The 22,407-nt window shown below is 45.2% G+C and overlaps 1 long non-coding RNA gene across 1 annotated transcript in view; it reads left to right on the forward strand.

Annotated features, from left to right (window-relative positions):
* The first annotated feature begins 6,557 nt into the window (after positions 1-6,557).
* The window catches only part of LOC144594944 (uncharacterized), a 263,815-nt gene continuing 247,965 nt past the window's right edge, over positions 6,558-22,407 (forward strand). Inside the window, exon 1 of the long non-coding RNA XR_013547433.1 lies at positions 6,558-7,427. This is a non-coding gene — a long non-coding RNA (uncharacterized LOC144594944). The remainder of the gene's footprint in view (positions 7,428-22,407) is intronic.

Consider the following 22,407-nt stretch of genomic DNA (forward strand, 5'->3'; position numbering starts at 1 on the left):
TTCCTGCCTTCTCCCCATAACTCCTGACACACGAACAAATCAAGAATCTATCTATCTCTGCCTTAAAAATACAATCAACTTGGCCTCCAAGGCCTTCTGTGGCAACGAATCCCACAGATTCACCACCCTCTAACTAAAGAAATTCCTCGTCATCTCCTTCACACCAGCTGTTTGTTTAGTGCTCTCCATTTGACTGAATGAGCACAGTTCCAACAACATTCAAAGACCTCAGCAACAACCAGGCCAAAGCAGCCTGTTTAATGAGCTCCTGGTTCTCTGACTAAGGGATCACATTCTTTGCTTTCATTTTACAGAGACTCCCCAGTGTGTTGTCCTATAGATTCCCTGCAGGAGATTATCCGTTTGTTCAAAGATAGACACAAAATGCTGAAGTAACTCAGCAGGTCAGGCAGCATCTCTGGAGAAAAGGAAAAGGTGACGTTTCGGGTCGAGATCCTTCTCCTGTGTCAGGTTGTTCAGCTGTACCCAGCAAACTGGTGATCTCTACCATCTTCAAGGGCGATACCTTGATGCACAGTCTCTTGCCCAGTGTGGGTGGAATCGAGGACCAGAGGACATGGGTTTAAGGGGAAGGGGAAAAGATTTAATAGAAATCTGAGGGGAAACTTTTTCCACACAAAGGGTGGTGGGTGTATGGAACGAGCTGCCAGAGGAGGTAGTTGAGGCATTGTCAATCCCAACATTTAAGAAACAGTTAGACAGTCACATGTATAGGACAGGTTTGGAGGGATATGGACCAAACGCAGGCAGGTAGGACTAATGTCAGTGGGACATGTTGGCCGGTGTGGTCAAGTTGGGCTGAAGACCCTGTTTCCATGATGTATGACTTTACCACTCTATGACTCTATAACTTGAGAGTCACCATCAAAGCAAGTTACATTTGACCTGGACACAGACATGTTCGGGTGTCTGGGGTTATGGGGATAAGGCAAGAGAATGGGGTCGAGAGGGAAAGTTAGACTGAATGGCAGGGTAGAATTGATGGGCCAAATGGCCAAATGAAGTTATGTCTCTGCTTCAGCACATCGACACTTCCCGACACTTCCCCTGTGATTTGCAGAGGTAGTTTAGACTACTTTAGAGATACAGCGTGGAAACAGGCCCTTCAGCCCACCGAGTCAGCGCCGACCAGCGATCACCCCGTACTATCCTACACACACTTGGGACAATTTACATCTTTACTGTAGCCAATTAACCTACAAACATATGCGTCTTTGAAGAGTGGGAGGAGACCGGAGAAAACCCACGCGGTCACGGAGAGAACGAACAAACTCCGTACAGGCAGCGCCCATCGTCAGGATCGAACCCGGGTCTCTGGCGCTGTGAGGCAGCGACTCTACCCGCTGCTCCACCGCGCTGACAGCTGTTCGCTGGTTCCTTGGCCAGATGATCAGAGTTAAGGAAAAAAATCTCATTATTAATGCACGTATCTCAGAAAACCACCAGCTGACCTCAAAAGTTATTTTCATTTTTTTTGTTGCAAGTAATAAAGTTTTTTTTTTCTTCCTGCTGCCCTGGCACAAACCCAGTTAATGAGTAACTGTAACAGCCTTTCATTCTGATCTCCGTGGGTATTTGACGCAGCATAAGGACACATTTGTTCCTCGGGGTCTCAATGAAGCGTTGTGAAGGAGGAACAACAACGAGGCTTGATGGAAATCAAAGTTCCCTAGTGCACAATGGTGATCCCACATTTGCCTAACCCACCACTTCTCCTATCTTAAACCCCCCCGATTCTCAAATCAGGTATTTCTCAGACACTTACAATGTCTTGCAATTTGTTTCCCATTTTCCAGCGTTGATATAGAGTTCAAAGTATAAGTGTTTAAAAAAAAACAGTCTCACAATTGAAGATTAATAACCAGGGGCTGCCCTTGAAATTCTCAACTTTTCTACCTTTTTTTTTTACACGGATTTTTGCTAATTTATTAATGCTTCCGAGAAATATGTTAAATACGTGAAATATATATTAATATGTTTCCGAGAAAGTGCCTTTAACAACACAACAACAAAAAAAGTAATGGGTTTGGAAGAAGCCGAGGAGGGGTTGTTTTACAAAGCACGCGAAAGCTCTCAGTACAATTGCTTTGTGTTTGCACCCAGGTCCAGTCACGCAAGTCTTGTGTGTACAAACCTTTGAGTAACAGACAATAAAGTGAACGAATACAGATATTTGACAGGATCGCGTGCAGCTCAGGTACTAGACGATGTGGCTGGGAGCCAACAATGTTGGACGCAGTATCGGGACTGGATTTTAACTGAAGATGGACACAAAAAGCTGGAGTAACTTAGCGGGGCAGGCAGCATCTCTGGAGAGAAGGAATGAGTGACGTTTCGGGTTGAGAAGATTTATTCTCTCTCTCTCTCTCTCTCTCTCTCTCTCTCTCTCTCTCTCTCTCTCTCTCTCTCTCTCTCTCTCTCTCTCTCTCTCTCTCTCCCTCCCTCTGACTCTCTCTCTCTCTCTCTCTGTCTGTCTCTGTCTCCCTGTCTCTCTCTCTTTCTCTCTCGCCCTCTCTCTCTCTCTCCTCACTTTCTCCCATTCTCTCTCTCTCCTCTCCTCTCTCTCGCTCTCTCTGCCTCTCACTCTCTCTCTCTCGCTCTGTCTGCCTCTCACTCTTTCTCTCGCTCTGCCTGCCTCTCACTCTCTCCCTCTGCCCTCTTCAGAAGAAGGGTCTCGACCTGAAACGTCACCCATTCCTTCTCTCCAGGGATACTGCCCGTCCCGCTGAGTTACTCCAGCACTTTGTGTCTTATCTCCGGTTTAAACCAGCATCTGCAGTTCCATCCTTCCTATCCACCACCACCAGTTTCAACTCGTCACGTTAAACCTAGCCCCTTCCTATTATTCTAAATCACACTGGAGAAATCAAGAACGCCTTGCCCAGAGTAGGGGAATCGAGGACCAGAGAACACAGGTTTAAGGTGAAGGGGAAAATATTTAATAGGAACCTGAGGGGTATCTTTTTCCACACAAAGGGTGGTGAGTGCGTGGAACGAGCTGCCAGGGGAGGTAGTTGAGGCTGGGACTATCGCAACGTTTAAGAAACAGTTAAGGCAGGACAGGTTTGGAGTGTTATGGGCCAAACGCGGGCAGGTGGGACTAGTGTAGCTGGGACATGTTGGCTGGTGTGGACAAGTTGGGCCGAAGGGCCTGCTTCCATGCTGCATCACTCTGTGACTCTAAGACTCCAATATCTCGGTGTTTCCTTTGCAATTGTTATTTACAAGCACTTCCACCCCGTTCTGTCGAATGGTAACATGCCTGAAACTACATTGGTTCACCTTGTCTGGTGTGTTGTCGTCTAATCCGTCCCAGAAGTCCAGCCCGTGTTTTCCGAGATGATATTTTTGCGTGCTAAACGCTTTAAAGATACCGAAGCCTCCGGCCAAGTAGAAATTGAACGTAAGGTAGTCGAACAAGAAGTTCATTCATTCTAAGGTGATCCATAGGAATGATACTGATTAGTGCATGTTTTAATCAAACTATTAAGGCACTGCCTAGGGCAACACGATAAAAGTCTACATGGCAAACAATAATATTTAACGTTCACGTGTAGCAGTGCACCAGAAGCTTCATTTGTACCGTCCAATATCGTTAAAAAAATCCTCATTATTTTTGAGTCTACAAAAATGTAGCTTTTGAAGCAAAAGATAGAGGCAAACTGCTGTAGTAAATCAGCGGGGCAGGCATAATCCCTGGAGGGAAGGGATGGGTGATGTTTCGGGTCGAGAGCCTTCCTCGGGCTTTTGGCTCAGACATTTGTCTGTCAAATGTTTCTGATGTAGTTTATCTCTGAATAAATATTTCCTTTGTGCATTGGACACAATGATCCAGTTCTGTAACAGCTTTGCAAGGGGGGTTCTTGGCGTTTACAGTGCGTTACGCTTACCATGTCCTCAAGTTAGTTCGCCTCACCGTCAACCATGCAGACTGGCTTATCTGAAGAAGGGTCTCGACCCGAAACATCACCCATTCCTTCTCTCCAGAGATGCTGCATGTGTCGCGGTGTTACTCCAGCATTTTGTGTCTATCTTCGGCGTATCTCTGAGTCAGTTCCAGATCACTTTGTTTCAGATGTCTCCCCTCAGTTATCTAATCATTCCATCCCTCTGCGTGTCACAGAGATGTTTAACTGGGCTGTATTTATAAACACATTATTATGAACACGCGATGTTTAGGAACGCTGAAGTTTTCAATCCCGGGCGTTACAGCTTTAAATACTCCAGACCATACATCTTTCCCTTCAAAACTGAACTTATATATTTTACATTTGTGAATTTAAGTCGAAATTTCTACAGAGCCACAATCTTTTTTTAAATTTAAATCCCAAATTACAACTGAGATTGACCGCCAAGCGTCCTTAACTGGGTATGGTGCTTTATATAACATTTCATCCGTTTTGGGACGTCCTTACGTCCAGATGAGAGAAACATCCCCTTAGTTATGGATCATTGGTGAGCCAACCTTAGATTGCCTTTTAAACGGTTGTCTTTTAAATGTCTGCCATATCAGCAGCTGTAAAAATCCTCAGAATTTGGCCCCATGTATTTTTTTTATTGGTGATGTAAACAAACAAAAATACCGTCCAACTTTTGACTATAGTTTATTATTGTCACGTGTACCGAGATACAGCGACAAACTCTGCCTTGCTTGCTATCAATTGCAAATGACAGCATACACACCCTTCTGAAGAAGGGTCTCGACCCTGAAACGTCGCCCATTCCTTCTCTGCAGAGATGCTAGCTGCCTGTCCCGCTGAGTTATTCCAGCTTTTTGTGTCTAGCTTCGGTTTAAACCAGCAGCTGCAGTTCTTTCCTACGCCATACATGAGCATTTCAGGTCGTGCTAATGAAAAACAGAGTGCAGAATGAAGTGTAAGCAAATAACTGCAGATGCTGGTACAAGTCGAAGGTATTTATTCACAAAATGCTGGAGTAACTCAGCAGGTCAGGCAGCATCTCAGGAGAGAAGGAATAGGTGACGTTTCGGGTCGAGACTCTTCTTCAGACTACAAAGTGCAGATAAAAAATATGATTAAAAAGGTATGATTTTACTTAATATCTAGACACCTGCAAATGGTATGGCACGTTTTTTCTCTGGTGTTGATTTGAAGTTAGAGATAATTCTTGAAAGCATGTTCGAGATTTTGAAACGATGCACAAGTTTTGATGGAGACTGGTATGACTCAAATAGATGAACAGGTGTGATTTATTTGGGGAGCAGTTATTCCTTTCCTTAACCTCATAGTATTTTTTTTACAGCATTCCCACCTTTTTATCCCCTTTAATGTCAATCGAGATTTATTTTACTTTAGTGTAGGAATAAAGAAGTGGAGATGCTGGTTTACACCAAAGATAGACACAAAGTGCCTTTTGAGTCTGAAGAAGGGTCACTTATCCTTTTTCCTCCAGAGATGCTGCCTGACCCGCTGAGTTACTCCAGCACTTTGTGTGTGTGTCTTTCTTTATTTTGCTCTAGTTTCCTTTCACTCCTCCTGTGCCGTTATGCCGTCCATTATGTTTGCTGAACTCTGTTTCCCCCCTCTCATGTCCCTTTTGCATCCATTTTTCTTGCTCTACGGTGGTAGATCTGTTTCAGTTTGGCAACATGCGGGAATCCCGGGAAGGGATGGCCAGACCTGGTGCAATCACATCTCCAGAAGTGCGGCGAGGCTTTAGGAATAGCCGTGCAAGGAATGATACTTCCATCCCAGTTACTGACTATTAGTCATTTCACCACTGCCATCAGGTACAGGAGCCTGAAAACTGTAACGACCAGGTTCAGGAACAGCTTCTTCCATAAAGCCATTAGGCTGTTAAACACTCCAACCTCAAATAAGCTCTGAACCTCATAGTGTCCATTAATGTCAAACAAGATTTAGTTTACTTTAGTGTAGAACTAAAGAACTGCAGATGCTGGTTGATACCAAAGACAGACACAAAGTCTGAAGAAGGGTCATCTATTCCTTTTTTGCACAATATTGCTCTATTAACAACATCTGTGTGATTGTTTTTTTTATGTGTACATTGAGTTTTTTTCCCTCTCGTTTATTATATTGTTTACAGTGCACTCTGTTTACTCATTCTGTTGCGCTGCTGCAAGTAAGAATTATTTAATTGTCCTATCTGGGACATATATAACAATAAACCACTCTTGACTCTTGCAAGACACCACTGTGCCTGCGCAACCCAACTTGAACCGCGGCTGGTAGCAAAGGCGTGGCTGCGAAGCCACCCTCAGGGTGCCGGGGTCCGCTGGGAGTTGGAGTCCGGGCGCGCTCACCCAGCCCTCCACTCGCCGCACGCCTGGGACTACAACTCCCACGATTCCTCGCGCCCAGCCCGCCCGTCCAGAGTCCCGCCCCTCGTTTGTTTCCGATTGGCCGGGGGAGCCCGGGGCGGATCGCCCTCAGTGACTGGCTGCACGGAGAGCCATCAAGTTTGGTTGAGCGTCCCATTTATAGCGTGTGCTTGGCTTGCTCTCACACAGAGTAGCTGGAGACAGTGTGGCAAGTGAGTGCTGTGTAGAGTGGGAGCTGCACTCCATCTCAATGAATTGTATCACCGAGGCAGAAAGGGAAAGGAGAAATACAATGGCTGTCACCCTGCCAATTGTTTGAACAAGACCAGGAATGAAAATATCCAGGATTACTTCAACATCTATGTGATTTTTTTAAATTTTTAATGAGAATAATTTGTAGTTTCTGCAATGATTGGGATTTTTTAAAATATAAAGCCAGGACCGCTGTTCTCTCGACCTGAAGCAGACTGGAGTGCATCATTTCACTTGTTTTCTACGTTAGTGTTCTCAGCACCGTTTGATGCAGGATTTTTGGATTGTGGCAGTCATTGTATCTAACACCATCACGTAATATGTAGGAAGGAACTGCGGATGCTGGTTTAAACCGAAGACAAGCACAAAAAAAGCTGGAGTAACTCACCGGGACAGGCAGCATCTCTGGAGAAAAGGAAATAGGTGACGTTTCGGGTCGAGACCCTTCTTCAGATTCTGTTAATGGGGGAAAAAAATAGCCTCAGAATTTTTCTTGTGTTGATTGGATTGGAATCGTTTTCATTTATGGACTGTGGCATGGTTTTTTTTCAGCAAAGAAATGAAAAATGTCATATGGTCAGTGCAGCGTGGATACCATCTGAATCAATGGATTACACTATTGCCAAGATGTGTTCTCTCGGGGGGGAAAAAAAGTGGAGTATGTTACAAGCTTTTGGATGTTTCTGTCATTTGGTTCAACATCGCCATTGAATGGGTTGCATTGGATATCCGGGGATATGTTGTATCCAGATGATGTATTGAAAAGCCTGGGATGTATACAGGATACCCTGAGGATTTAATCTCGGAATAATAAAACTGTATTTTGCCACCTTTGGAATGGACTTGGTAAAAGGTAAGTCTGTTTCATTACATCCCTGCAGTTTCAATGTATTAAATATCTGACTGACGATGGACAACTGATTTCAACTCTACCTCTCCCCTGCGAGTAAAAGCACGAGTCGGCGGTCTCATCTAATTTTTAAAAAAGCCAGCCTTTATATATTGATTTTTTTTCGCGACTAATGGATTACAGTCCTTTTGATCGGACGCAGTTTAATTGAACCAGTCACATTACAGTGGGGGTATTGTGACGGTACATGGCTCGCACATACAATGTTACACGGTGCTATGTACAAGTAAGATTGTTCAAAGTAATTGTTTTTTTAGCGGGTTGTGACTTTAACCACTTCCTCGCCGTGTCAGTGTCACAGGTAAATACCAAGCATTTAGTCTGCGCACAATTTCCTTAACCTGTAAGCGACCTTTAAAATCAGGTGCCTCGGATCCGTTACGCAAGGGCATAGATTATCTATTTCGGATCAAATACCAATCCCCTCGCTTGAAATGTTTCGCTTTCTATTATGTCGGTGATGTTTGTAATATATTTTATTTTGCCACTTTAACTTCACTTTGTGACATCGATGTCAGTATGCCAAAAATTTGGTTTGTGAAATGGGTTTATTAGTGATCGGAGCAGAATTAGGCCATTCGGCCCATCAAGTCTACCCTGACATTCAATCATGGCTGATCTATCTGTCTCTGTCTCTCAACCCCATTCTCCTGCCTTCTCCCCACAACCCCTGACTACTAATCAAGAATCTATCTATCTCTGCCTTAAAAGATATCCATTGACTTGGCCGTCTGTGGCAAAGAATCCCATAGATTCACCGGCCTCTGACTAAATAAATTCCTCCTCGTCTCATTCTTACCACCGTAATGATGTTTTCGAGCGATCATTGAATTCCCAATTGATTTTTCGGTCGATACCACTAATGTAAATTGCGAACATGCATGTTCATTTTGGAAAGGTTATGGTCAATGCATGTCTAGAATTAATTAAGCGCCGCAGATAATCGTTTTGGAATGGGCTTGGTGAATGGGAATTTTATTTGAAGTCTTAGACAATAGACAATAGGTGCAGGAGGAGGCCATTCGGCCCTTCGAGCCAGCACCGCCATTCAATGTGATCATGGCTGATCATCCACAATCAGTACCCCGTTCCTGCCTTCTCCCCATACCCCCTGACTCCGCTATCCTTAAGAGCTCTATCCAGCTCTCTCTTGAATGCATTCAGAGAATTGGCCTCCACTGCCTTCTGAAGCAGTGAATTCCACAGATTTACAACTCTCTGACTGAAAAAGTTTTTCCTCATCTCAGTTCTAAATGGCCTACCCCTTATTCTTAAACTGTGGCCCCTTGTTCTAGACTCCCCCAACATTGGGAACATGTTTCCTGTCTCTAACGTGTCCAACCCCTTAATAATCTTATACGTTTCGATAAGATCTTCCACGATAGTTTGTTGAGATCAGTGCACTGTTGTGGGCGTCTTTACCCCTCCAAGACCCTGTGGGAAGCGACAAGTGTGAAGCTGCCTCTTTGCTGCCTTGTCTCGGGGTCTCTCCTCAATCCTCCCATACACCTGTCAGCCAGGACTCGGCTGCGGGTAGAAATGAGTGGCAGCGACCTCTCCCAATCGTAAACCCAGCCTCGGTCGGGAGCAGTAGCCAATAGACTGATTATTTAGACGGAGCCAGGGCAAGAGAGGTCGGATTCACCCATCATCTACTACCACAGACTGGGCAAGTTACGCTTTCTTACCTGTTTAACAACATTGGAAATATAACTTTTCAATTTAAAATAGTGAAGATGAAATAAAAATTGAAAGCAAGTGTTTACTTCTAAGCATGGTACTAAATGTACTTCAGAGCATTATGCACTTTGAAACGTGTGTGGGATGTGAGAAAGTTTTGATTGTACTAAAATGAAGAAGTTTTGATCAATTGTCCTTTCACGTGGCACATAGTGTCAACTCTGTGAATAGACAATAGACAATAGGTGCAGGTGGAGGCCATTTGGCCCTTCGAGCCAGCACCGCCATTCAATGTGATCATGGCTGATTATTCTCAATCAGTACCCCGTTCCTGCCTTCTCCCCATACCCCCTGACTCCGCTATCCTTAAGAGCTCTATCTAGCTCTCTCTTGAATGCATTCAGAGACTTGGCCTCCACTGCCTTCTGAGGCAGAGAATTCCACAGATTTACAACTCTCTAACTGAAAAAGTTTTTCCTCATCTCCGTTCTAAATGGCCTACCCCTTATTCTTAAACTGTGGCCCCTGGTTCTGGACTCCCCCAACATTGGGAACATGTTTCCTGCCTCTAACGTGTCCAACCTCTTAATAATCTTATACGTTTCGATAAGATCTCATCTCATCCTTCTAAGCTCGTGAGATTGTTACTATATTGGATGCTAAACATTTTTTGCAGCTCTTTCAGTATAATATTACTGGAGGGGTCGGTGGGGGTTGAAGTTATGTGCTATCGTGTGCATGTGTCCTTCGACAACCCTCATGGTATTTGTTCTTGTGTGCTTTGATTACAAGTTCACGGGTGCTAGGAGCAGAATTAGGCCGCTCGGCCCATTGAGTCTATGCCGCCATTCAATCATGGCTGATCTATCTTTCTCCCTCAACCCCATTCTCCTGCCTTCTCCCCATAACCCCTGACACCCGTACTGATCAAGAATCTGTCAATCTCTGCTTTAAAAATATCCACTGACTTGGCCTCCACAGCTTTCTGTGGCAATGAGTTCCACCAGATTCACCACCCTCTGACTGAAAAAAATTATTTCTCGCCTCCTGTCTAAAGGTACGTCTTTTTATTCTGCGGCTATGGCCTCTGGTCCCAGACTCTCCCACTAGTGGAAACATATTCTCAGCATTCACTCTATCCAAGCGTTATGGCTCTGGAATCCCTCCTTTGGGAAACCAGGTTTGGCCACCAGTAGTAAGAGACTCCTCGGTATAGGAGGGATGGGATGGGTGAGGGGCAGGGGGAACATTGGTGCAGGTCAGGTGGCAAAAAAGGAACTGATGGGGGAACTCAATGGGTCAGGCAGCTTCGATGGAGGGAAGTGGACAGTCTATGTTTTGGACACAAAGTGCTGGAGTAACTTGGCGGGTCAGGCAGCATCTCTGGAGAACATGGATAGGTGACGTTTTGGGTCGGGACCCTTCTTCAGACTGATTGTAGTGGTGGTGGGGAATGAGGGGAGGGAGAAGGCTGGAAGAGAGGAGAGGCAGAGGAGGTATCACAAAATATATCTTCTGCCCCGGAGAGGCAGAGAACATGTGGCAGATGATGGGTGGACACGAGCGAGTGGGATGGTTTATGATAGGCGGATGGTTGGAACAAAGGTCAGAGATTAAAGTAGAAGGTGTGAGACCTACTCAATGAAGAGTTGCAAATTGTGAAGCCAGAGGAAGGAATGTAGGGGAGGGGAGAAATAAGTGAGAGTTCAGGAGGGGGCATGATGATGGGGGGGGGGGGGGGCGCGAGTTTCAATTCGGGCCACTTCTCTGGTCAGAAGGCACTTCGATTAGCACAACCAATCTGTGTTCTCGTGCTGTGCTGAGATGACTGTTTTCCTTGGGGGTTTCATCCAGTGAACCTCTCTCCATTGTTGTCCTACTTGAATTGGTTTAACCTGCTGCAACGCACCAAAATAGTACCAAATCTGTGTACTATTAATTACTGTCATCTAGCTAGCTCGCCCCAAGTCTATATAGTGCAAAGTTTATTTGGAGGTTGGAGTGTTTAATAGCCTGATGGTTGTCGGGAAGAAGCTGTTTGTGGATGTTACTGTTTTCGGGCTCCAATACCTTGTCGCGATGGCAGGAGTGAAATGAACGTCTATGCCACTCAATCATGGCTAATCTATCTTTCCCTCTCAACCCCATTCTCCTGCCTTCTCCCTATACCCCCTGATACCTGTACTAATTGGGACTAGTGTAGCTGGGACATGTTGGCTGGTGTGGGCAAGTTGGGCCGAAGGGCCTGTTTCCAGGCTGAATCACTCTATGACTCTAATCAGGAATCTGATATCCAATGGCTTGGCCTTCACAGCCTTCTGTGACAATGAATTCCACAGATGCACCACCCTCTGATTAAAGAAATTCCCCCCTTGTTTCCATTCCAAAGGTACATCCTTTCATTCTTAGGCTGTGGCCTCTGGTCCATGACTCTCCCACTAGTGGAAATATTCTGAAATAGCAGCTTGGTAAGGTGAGAGAGACAAAGTTTGATGGATGTGTAGGGCAAGTTTCTTTACACAGGGTAGTGAGTGCCTGGAACGCACTGCCATGGGTTGGTGGTTGAAGCAGTTACATTAGTAGCATTTAAAATAATTTTGGATAGACATATGGATGTACAGGGAATGGAAAGATATGGGTTGTATGCAAGTAGATAAGTGATGGTCTTGGCATCTTGTTCGGCACAGGCATTGTGGGCCGAAGGGCCTGTTCTTGTGCTGTTCTATATAATGCAGTGTCTCCAAGTAAACAGTTTAATATAAATATAACCTGCATAGTCCTGTTATGGGCTTGGCAATAAATCGCAAGAATCTAGTCTCTTATATAAACTAATATAAAATGGATTAACTGTTATGTGATCCACTGTCTACTGAATTTGGGTGCAATCAAGACTATTAAACTATATTTATTTTGCTGCATTGAACATGAACAATTACAAGACTAATTACTTTGGTTAGCATTGCAAATCAGCATGCAAAGACCTCTTAAGTTCACACTTACCTAATTCTATGATTGAGATATCTTGGCTCGACAGAAAAGTGCTTGCTTTTCACAAGTGTATATGCATTGGGAGAAATGGTTGAGATTAATAGCGTTGTGGAAAGTTCAGGCAGGTGATTGATCTATTTTGGCATGTTGAGGGTAAATAAACATTTTGTAATGACACACACAGCTACTGAGGCCATCCTGCTTTTCCGGTTCTCCGCAGGTTATTTAGTGTTTCAGAAAATGAGTACAGGAGATGGTAATTTCTATTGGTGAAATAATGAATTCTGTTTGAGAGTATTTTAACCAGTGTAGCTTAACTGCACACAAAAAATGTCCTGGCAGGGCCTGGTATGGGATGCAATAAGTCTCCTTGTTCCCAATGTGTTCATATTGAGTTTAAATGAATACTGCTTTGGAACTTAAGTCAATTAAACTATAGGTCTTCATCTAGCTACCGATGGGGCATAACTGGGAAAGAATTAAAGAGGTCTTCCGGATTTACTACCAGGAATAGTAGATTATACAAGAACTACCTGCTCATGCAACACATCGTCCTGGGTCTCCTCCATTGTCAGAGTGAGGCCCAGCGCAAATTGGGAGGAACAGCACCTCCTATTTCGCTTGGGCAGCGGTATGAATATTGACTTCTCTTACTTAAAGTAACCCTGGTTTTCCCTCGCTCTCCATCCATCCCCCTTCTCCGACCAGTCTGACTGTCCCTGACTACATTTTATCTCTGTTTGCTTTGTTGTTACCTTCTCCTGCCTAACAATTCTACCCTCTCCTTGATCTCCACCCACTTTGTTTCGTTCTCGTACCTTACGCTTCCTTATCTCTATCTCCCCCTCCCCTGACTCTCAGTCTGAAGGGTCTTGACCCGAAACGTCACCCATTCCTTCTCTCCAGAGACGCTGCCTGTCCCGCTGAGTTACTCCAGCACTTTGTGTCTTATCGCCAGAGATTGAGAAATTGGACACCTGCACATTCGTGTTCACATATGTTTGGATGCCAACACTTTTTATTAGAAATTACATTCTCTGTTTGGGAACTCCTAATGGGGTTTTGATGCCATAATATATATCGTGACTCTTAAGTGGCTCCTTCTGGGTGAAAAAATATAATTGTTTTGGTATTGTGGAACAATGAGAAAGTTAGTGCTGTTTATGAGGTTGCATTGGCACTATTGAAGGTGGCCAAAATGAATCACCTTTGCAAGACTTGGGTCAGGCCTTGACCTGGGTAATGCAGAGGTTCCTGGTGAAAACAGCAGAGAAGTCTGAAACCTATTGTAGCTACGCTATGTACATAAGCAAATGGCTGATAGTTAGCAACACCACCTGTGTGCCACCGAGCTGCTGAAAAACGAAACCACATTCCTTATCCACCCTGTCCTTTACTGTATGTGTCTTACCCCCATTCCTTATCCACCCTGTCCTTTACTGTATGTGTTTTACCCCCATTGGACTGTAAGGGTATGAGGGTTATGACTAGAACCCATAACCTTCTGATCCAGAGACAGGGATGCTACCCATTGAGCTAGGGTTGGCAGATAGTTCTTTCTGAGATCAGTAGTGACTGAGGGGGAGCAGTGTTGAAACTGTGGACTCTTTTGTAGAATAGGCAGGAGGTGCCCGATGGGACAGGCAGGGGGGGGGAGATTGTTGGTGAGGTGGTGTGTTCCCTCAGTGCCCTTCTGAATGGATTCTACACAATTGAATTATCATTGGCTGAGCAACCCAAGTGGGGAATGTTGCGTTTCGTTTGCATGGAGGGTTTTGAGGATATCCTTAACGTTTCCACTACCCGTCTGGTAATATCTACCCATGGCAGAGCTAGGAAGGAACTGTCGTTTATCGGGCAAATCACTAAGGTGCTCTGGGTGTAAAAAGGGAAATGAGTAAGATGCCCTGGGTCCATCTTCCCACGACGGAGCGTGGAATGGACTCTGTTATCAGGCACCTGAATAAGATGTGCAGGGAGGAACTGCAGATGCAGGTTTAAATCGAAGACTGACACAACGCTGGTGTTACTCAGAGGGTCAGGCAGCATCTCTGGAGGAAAGGAATAGGTCTGGATTGAGACCCTTCTTTGGATTAAAGGTCAGGAAGGAGGAGGAGGGAGGAGGCAAGGGTCTTGACCCGAAACGTCACCTATTCCTTTTCTCCAGTGGTGCTGCCTGACCCGCTGAGTTACTCCAGCTTTTTGTGTCTGATACCTGAATCAACTTTTCATATGCAAAATATATTATTGTGGAAAATGAACAGAAGCAGCATCTGCACTTGCTATTTTTACTGTTCGTATCCCTTTGTTAACACCACCTCCACAGCCAACAATGAACCATTGTGGGCTCCTTGGCCATCGATGCCGACTCTGATTTCTTCTGCACCGCCAGTTTCCCTCTCCCCTGAGTCTCGGTCTGAAGAAGGATCTCGACCTGAAACGTCACCTTGGCCTCTTCTCCAGAGGTGCTGCCTGTGTTACTCCAGCATTTTGCGACTGTCTTCAGTGTAAACCAGCATCTGCAGTTCCTTCCTGCACATCTGTACTTGGTCTTTCTATAAGGGGAGTAGTGTTGTGGCTGATGGTAATACTTTGCAATGTCCAATGTGAGTAATTAAGGCAAGTTCCTTGGGAGACATTAAACATGTATCATACACCACGCTACCTGTCGCATTCATGACATTAGGCTGTGTTCTTAATTATCACTGCATTCCGAGAAAGGATGAATAATTGGAGCAGAAATACTGTGCAATCCAATCATTTTCAGGATTTGGTACAAAGATTTGTCGTCATCCAGTAAGGAACCAGGCCCTTCGGCCCAGCTTGGCCATGCTGACCAAGATGCCCCATCCATGTTGTCCTACCTTCCCGCATTTGGCCCAAGTCCTTCCAAACCTTTCCTATCCATTCTCTCGAGTTCGCTCCTAGTTCACCCGATTTCGGGGCGAGGGAGTAAGGGCCTTCTCCCGGTGAGTCTCTGCTTAATTTCCTTGGATGTCAAGATTGGAAACTGGGCGCATTTGGAGGGACGTGGGTCTGGAGACAAAAAATGTCAATTTTTACCAGCCTTTGGATTTATCTTGTCATCAATCCTCCAGCAGCATTGCTTTGATGATTAATCTGCCCTTTCTCAGTATACGTTGTGAAGGAAGGGAATTGGATACGACATTACTGTTACATCAGAGTCCGAAGAAGGTTCTCTATCCGAAACGTCACCTATTCCTTTTCTCCAGAGATGGTGCCTGACTCTCTAAGTTACTAAGGCGTTTGGTGTCTCTCTTCGGTTTAAGCCAGCATCTGCAGTTCCTTCCTACACATCTGTACCAGTAAGGCCTTCCCTACTTATTTTTTTTGAGTGAAGTACTTTCCTTGCTGGCTGTACACATCAGGAAGTCGTAACAGGTGCACACGCTAGAATTTGCCCCCCCCCCTCTTATTTGAAGTGGGTGAAAAATCATGGGAACAGGTCCATACTTTCCTAGCAAGATCGTTTGCCATGACAGCATGCTTGGAAAATGTGGACCTGGCCACCAATCTAAAAATACCGGTCGAGAGAGAGAAATCATAGTCCTGGCTGGAAGGTGAGCATATTTCCAAAATTCATGGACATGCAAGGCTGAAGAGTGTTTTAAAAAAAAAAACTTTTCCCTGGTCATGCTAACAAATTGATTTATAGTCACAAAATGCTCAGCGGGACAGGCAGCATCTCTGGAGTGAAGGAATGGGTGACGTTTCGGGTCGAGACCCTTCACCAGACTGAGAGTCAGGGGAGAGGGAGTCTAGCGATATGGAAGGGTAAGGTGTGAAAACAAATTGGACAACCAATGTAGACATTGAAGCAAAAGGGTTGTCCAATTTGTTTTCACGCCTTACCCTTTCCATATCTCTCGTTTCCCTCTCCCCTGACTCGGTCTGGAGAAGGGTCTCGACCTGAAACGTCACCCATTCCTTCTCTCTGGAGATGCTGCCGGTCCCGCTGAGTTGCCCCAGCATTTTGTGACTATAATCAATTTGTGTTCAAGTGACTGAGAGTGAGTAGTGCTTATGGGGCATGTTTTTAGTTAAAAAAAAATACATGAACAACCATACTCATTGAGTAGATTTAACAAACTGAGACTTGGCACAAATAACAGCAAGTCAGTAAAATTAAATTTGAAAGTATCTTTTGTATGGATTCATTTCTATTTTTGAACAGCGGCCTTGGGGATAATTTTAACCTAATGTGCTCGGCAAGGGGTGTGGAATGGTTGAGTAGTTTAAAATTGCTTCAAAAAAACGTTCTGTCTCCTTCCCACTGATTCCTGCAACCTTTAAACAAGGTTGTTTTTTCATTCACTTTTGTGGTGCCGAGAGCCTACTTTTGTATGTGGAGGATAGTAGATTGCTCATATGCCCTCTGCAGCAAAATAAATGCAAATGGCTATATTTATTGTGTAGGAAGGAACTGCAGATGCTGGTTTACACCGAAGATAGATGCAAAATGCTGGAATAACTCAGTGGGACAGGCAGCATCACTGGAGAGAAGGAATGGGTGACGTTTCTGGTTTCTGTGGAATTCTCTGCCTCAGAAGGCAGTGGAGGCCAATTCTCTGAATGCATTCAAGAGAGAGCTAGATAGAGCTCTTAAGGATAGCGGAGTCAGGGGGTGTGGGGAGAAGGCAGGAATGGGGTACTGATTGAGAATGATCAGCCATGATCACATTGAATGGCAGTGCTGGCTCGAAGGGCCGAATGGCCTCCTCTTGCACCTATTGTCTATTGAGACCCTTCAGTCTGAAGAATGGTCTCGACCCAAAACATCACCCATCCCTTCTCTCCAGCGAAGCTGCCTGTCATGCTGAGTTACTCCAGCATTTTGTGTCTATCTTGGGTATATTTATTCATGGGATTAGTACATTGTCGCTGGATCAACCAGATGAAAAAAAAAACACAATAAATTGTCTCACTGACAAAGATGATGACTCGACATATAAGTTTTGAGAGCTTGGTAATAAAAAGAAACTGCAACTGCTGGTTTCTACCAAAGATGGGCACACAATGCTGGAGGAACTCAACGGGCCAGGCAGCATCTCTGGAGAAAATGGATAGTTGACGTTTTGGGTCTTCAGAGTGATTGTAGGTATTAGATCCCCCCCCCCTTCCCCCGACAATCAGTCTGAAGAAGGGTCCCGGCCTGAAACGTCACCGATCCATTTTCTCCAAAGATGCTGCCTGATCCCCTGAGTTACTCCAGCATTTTGTGTCTATATTTCGGGAGCTTAGACCTGTTGACTTGAGGCAATTCTTCCCCATATCGTAAGGTTGTCCGTCGATATGTTTGCTGGTGATTACTGTCTTAAATTCCCTTTGCATTTCTTCAGTTCATGATGGAGCAGCAAGATGGAGACAACATCTTGGTTTAATAGACAATAGGTGCAGGAGTGGGCCATTCGGCCCTTCGAGCAAGCACCGCCACTCAATGTGGATCATGGTTGATCATCCACAATCAGTACCCTGTTCCTGCCCTCTCCCCATACCCCCTGACTCTGCTATCCTTTGGTGGCTAGATGACAAGTTTCTATGCATTAAGCCCGTTTACTGGCAGTGATCGCTTCCAAAAATAGGTTTGGCAATAAATGCATTACCACAATGTAATACCCAGAGCACCCGGAGAAAATCCATGCAGTCACGAGGAGAACGTGCAAACTCAGCACAGGCAGCACCCGTAGCCAGGATCGAACCCGGGTCTCTGGGGCTGTAAGACAGCAACTCTACCCTTGACTGTCTGGGATTTGATACACGTTCAAAATAGCTGATTTCGTCCCAGCTCTTTCAATGTATGTACATTTTCTATTAGATCAAAAAAAAACTTCTGTAAACTCATTCTTCTGAGCCGAAGGGTCATGGTGACATTTTACACATCTTGCTTGTGCTTTGCATACCTAATCTTGAATAGCTACCTCTATACTTCACTGCACATCAGTCCGACAAGAGTATAAAATACTGCAGGCAGGAGAATTGGCTCCCTCAGTGGAAAACAAAACCCTTTGTATGTGCATGGAAGAAAAAAAAATGCAATCCTAAATTAAACAAAGTCTTGGCCTTTTTTATCTTTGGTATCGGTTTACCCCTTGCCCTTGCCTGCAGGGTAAACTGCAACGAGGTTGTGCACCTTGTGTGTGTGTGTTTGTGTGTTTGTGTGTTTGTGTGTTTCCATCGCGGACAGAGCCTGCTTTTGCAAGGGGAGGAATGGATAAAGGGCCAGTGATCACACAAAGATGCTTTTAGTCCATAGAACAGATAAACGGAGACCAGTAGAATGGGAGCTCTGTTGCGGCATGTGGGGGTTGATGGGCACTCGTATTGACTGCTTGGATACCGAGTGTGCCTTGGAACTCCGGAGTTTCAGTTTTGAAAGACCGTTTTCCACACACATCACTTCATGAACCCACTTCTGCTGCGTCGAGCTGTCGTCAATCTCGAGAAAGCCGAAAAAGGAAAACGGCCACAACATCTGACATGTTTATTGACTAATAATCCGTAAGTATTCTGACAAGTCGTCGCCTTGTGAGACATTTCTCCTGCAATCCCTTTCTCCGAACGCTGAAAATATTTATGACTTGTGTGTGTTTTTTTTTCTTCAAAAAAAGGAAGTAGAACAGACCCATTTTTGTCCCATTACATATTTTTCAGCGCTCGTTTTAAATAATCATTACCTCATAGTTTTTTTTTGGTTTTGGTTTTTGCAACCAGACATTCTTGCGTGAGATCTGGTCTCTCAAATCCCATAACCTGCACAAACACCTCCATCGCAGAGATGCAGGTCTCCGAACCGTTGCGTCTTAATGCGATCACAAGGCTTGCGAGGAAAGTGAGGTACTTCCAGACTTTGCCCTTCTCAGTAGACTTTACAGAGGGAGTTTAGACTTCACTTTGGAGATACAGCGTGGAAATAGGCCCTTCGGCCCACCGTCCAGGCTGACCAGCGATCACCCCGTGCCCAAGCACTATCCTGCACACGAGGGACACTTTACAATTTACAGAAGTCAATTAACCTACAAACCTGCACGTCTTTAGAATGTGAGAGGAAACTGGAGATCCCGGACAACGCCCATGCGGTCACAGGGAGAACGTACAAACTCCACACAGACAGCAACTGTAGTCAGGATCAAACCCGGGTCTCTGGTGCTGTGAGGCAGGAAATCTATCGCTGCGCCACAGTGCTGCCATTAATGTCATGTCAGATGATTTCTGTCTATTGCTTCAGTTTAGTTTAGAGATACAGGGCCTGGCCCTGGGTTGCCGTGTCTACAGCTGTGCCAATGTGCCACCTAGATCCTCTTAAGAGGATGCAGTACCTTTGGGAGAACCATTTATAAAGAAAATCCTTTAATCTTAAACGTTATCTCTCAAATGCTCCACTGAGTGGCATGACTGAGAAGAAACGAAGTATTGCTTGAATGTTAACCTGGTGGGTCTCTGGCGTTGTAAGGCAGCAGCTCTACTGCTGCGCCACTGTGCCGCCATTAACGTTATGTCATGTGATTTTTGACCATTGCTTACCTTCTTTGCTGAGTTGACTATAGGCGGTGGGTGTATGGAGCAAGCTGCCAGAGGAGGTAGTTGAGGCAGGGACTAGTGCGACGTTTAAGAAACAATTAGACAGGTACCTGGAGAGGACGGGTTTGGAGGGACGTGGGTCAAACGCAGGCAGGTGGGACTAGTGTAGCTGCGACATGTTGGCTGGTGTGGGCAAGTTGGGCTGAAGGGCCTGTTTCCGCGCTGTATCACTCTATGACTCCATAACTAGGATCCATTCATGTTAGGATGCCAGGATGTTTGGTTGTGCGCTACATGCTCTGGTGCTGCTTCAAGGAACTAAAACCCACCTCAAAGTATATTTGCATGGGTAACGTGCCACTGGAGGTTTATAAATGCAGTAAGGGATGATCCCTCTGCCGTGGTGGGTTTTTTTTTGTGACTAACTAGGCTGACTTTCCTTTCCCATGTGAAGCAGACATAGTCCCTCTGTTTTCTTTCTGTGACCTTTTTTTTCTAAATAGAAAGAAACTACTTTCAAGCGTTTGCAGTGTGCTCGGAGTTCTGGGTTTGCAGCCTTGACAGAGATCCTCTGTCATCCTCCAACCTCCCCTCTCCACTGACCCCTCATTAAAATTTCTTCCAACAAGCGCTCCCTTTTTCTCCCTGCCCCGCTCAAGAGAGGCAACTGTCTAATGCCAAATGACTATCTGGATTGTTTTCATTGTCCGACACTCTGAAAATGCGAGTCTACAAAGAGTGCTGGAGTGTCATGTAAACTTGGTCAGCCCCTGAAGACAAAAAATTCCTTTTTCCGCTGGAGACAAAGGCAGACTTTGTGTCTGTGAGCAGGCACTAACAAAACAGCATTTCACGCTGGATGGTGGGCTTGATAAATCATGCTGCTCTTGTCCAGTGAGGACCTGGAGCTGAGAGCTTTGAAGCCTCGTGCATCCAATGCCATGGAATTCTATTGCCTTTTTCACATCACCACCAGTTCCCTCAATGCTCTTATATTTTCCATTTACATTTCCTTCCTTGCCTCCCCCCCCCCCACCCTTCTTCCCCTCCACCAACCTCACCCTTTTATCTTTACTGAAGATATTTTCCATTCAGATTTTCCCTCCGATAGACCTCCAAAGGCATTGTTCCTGTTTGAGTCTCCTTGCCCTTGGCAGGCTGGTTCAATCTGGAGGCAATATGACTAAACCTGACCCTGAGCGTTTCCAGCAGGGACCTGGAGATTTTAGAAAGGAACTGCAGATGCTGGTTCGGACCGAAGTTAGGCACAAAGTGCTGGAGTAACTCAGCGGGTCAGGCAGCTTCTCTTGGGAGAAAAAGGAACATCATGCCAGCAACGCTGCCTGACCCGCGGAGTTACTCCAGCACTTTGTGTCTATTCGGGGGGAGATAGTCAGGAATCGGGGAGAGGGGTGTTTGCTTCTGTAGACCTGAGCCTCAAATTAACCTCCTCTGGCCGTGACTACGAGGAAATGACTGAATGAGTGGCATAGTTGGACATCTTGTAGAGCTGCTGCCTCACAGCTCCATTGACCATTAGGTTTCGACCTGATGTCCGATGCTGACCATGCACATTCTCCAGGTGACCATGCAGGTTTCTTCCAGGCGCTCTAGTTTCATCCACATCCCAAGGACCAGGAAGGTGGCAACTTAATTGACCACTATATTTCTCTCCTGAGATGGACACAAAATGCTGGAGTAACTCGGAAGGTCAGTCAGCATCTCTGGAGAAAAGATGTAGGTGATGTTTTTGGTCGGAACCCTTCCTCAGACTAGCAGTCACCACTGCTCTTTTTGTGTGCAAAAAGTTACCCTGTGGGTTCCTATTAAATCTCCCTCCCCCTCCCACCCCCACCCGACCTTAAACCGTTTGTTAAGACTCTTGAACAAAATTATCTTCTGTGCATTTTAGTTACCCCCAAAGTGACTTGCCCTGTTTAGGAAAATAGTGTGATTTTTTTTTTTCTCTCTCTCTCTCTCTCTCTCTCTCTCTCTCTCTCTCTCTCTCTCTCTGTGAAAGAACGAAATGCAGATGCTGGTTTACACCAAAGATAGACACAAAATGCTGGGGTAACTCAGCACGACCGGCAGTAGCATCTCTGGAGAAAAGGAATAGGTGATGTTTCGGGTCGAGACTTCGCATCATCAGACTGCTCTATTAATTACACTATGACAATATCTGCCTGATTTTATTTCTGTTGCTGTTTTTGGATGAAGGTTTAAAGTTGCTACTCGTGTGATTTCATTCGATTTAAACTAAGATTTCAATTTGCACCATTTGCATAGGTCTCTGCACTTGACAGAAAGAATCTCTGAAGTCATCTGATTTATTGCATTAACCTGCTGACGAATGTTTGATTTGATCTCTGGTTATATTCGCAACTCATTTTCTTCTCTTATCGCCTGAAGAAAGTGAGATCTTCACGTTGGGATGTAATGGAGCTACTTTGATCATGAAAAACGAGCTGGACTGCCTGCCGCAGGTTAGCACAATGACAGTCAGGTCTGGGTGCAACAATGAATGAACCCTCTGCCTTCATTAGATTTTGACCTACATGAACAATGGAGTTGAAACAGTGCTGGTTCTAGACCTGTGTGGGCTAATGATGGGACTCTTGTTCACAATTACAGTGGTGCAGCAGTAGAGTTGCTGCCTTACGGCGCTTACTGCACCAGGGACCAGGTTCGATCCTGGCCACGGGTGCTTGTTTGTACA

The sequence above is a fragment of the Rhinoraja longicauda genome, chromosome 6 (assembly GCF_053455715.1).
Source record: "Rhinoraja longicauda isolate Sanriku21f chromosome 6, sRhiLon1.1, whole genome shotgun sequence".
Taxonomy (NCBI): Eukaryota; Metazoa; Chordata; class Chondrichthyes; order Rajiformes; family Arhynchobatidae; genus Rhinoraja; species Rhinoraja longicauda.